Below are 1,076 nucleotides of genomic sequence, written 5' to 3' on the forward strand. Positions count from 1 at the left end.
AAGATAAAAAGTCTGAAGCATTAGGGAGAGTCTGGGTTTATTTCTATGCAGCAGGAAGTACACTGAGCTTGAAGTCAGAGACCCTGGGTTCCAGCTCTTATCTCCCTTGGCAGTTATGCGATCCTGGACAATCACTTCACACTCCCTCTCTGACTCTAAGTGCCCTTATTTGCAGAGTGAGAATGTAAAACACATCCTGTTTTATTTTGGAGATGCAAAGTAGACAATAAACAAGAAAAGGAAATTTAAAACACAGAAATGTCATACAGATGTTCTTATTCATTATTAATTTTGTTAGCCATCCACAAATTCTTACTCAGTTATGACTGTAACCAATTTGGCTAAACTCTCCGGGATTTAGTTTAGGTCACTTGGACAGAGAAAAGTTGATTGCCCTGAACCAAGTCCACAACCTTGTTGCTTCAGTTTTCCCACTGGCAAAGGACAGAATTTCTCTCCTGCCTTGATTCCCGGGTTGGTCAGTGGAAAGAACACAGTAAGAGTCAGAGAAACAGGGTCTAAGATTTGATATGACATTTACTGGATGTCTAGTTTGGGACAAGTTGCTTAGCCTGTTGAAGCCTTAAGTTCAGTTCAGTTCAGTTCAGTCACTCAGTCGTGTCCGACTCTTTGCGACCCCATGAATCACAGCATGCCAGGCCTCCCTGTCCATCACCAACTCCCGGAGACCACACAAACCCATGTCCATCGAGTTGGTGATGCCATCCAGCCATCTCATCCTCTATTGTCCCCTCCTCCTCCTGCCCTCAATTCTTCCCAGCATCAGGGTCTTTTCCAATGAGTCAACTCTTCGCATGAGGTGTCCAAAGTACTGGAGCTTCAGCTTTAGCATCATTCCTTCCAAAGAAATCCCAGGGCTGATCTTCAGAATGGACTGGTTGGATCTCCTTGCAGTCCAAGGGACTCTCAAGAGTCTTCTCCAACACCACAGTTCAAAAGCATCAATTCTTTGGTGCTCAGCCTTCTTCACAGTCCAACTCTCACATCCATACGTGACCACAGGAAAAACCATTGCCTTGACTAGACGGACTTTAGTCGGCAAAGTAATGTCTCTG

Source organism: Budorcas taxicolor, chromosome 8 (assembly GCF_023091745.1).
Source record: "Budorcas taxicolor isolate Tak-1 chromosome 8, Takin1.1, whole genome shotgun sequence".
In the NCBI taxonomy this organism is placed as follows: domain Eukaryota; kingdom Metazoa; phylum Chordata; class Mammalia; order Artiodactyla; family Bovidae; genus Budorcas; species Budorcas taxicolor.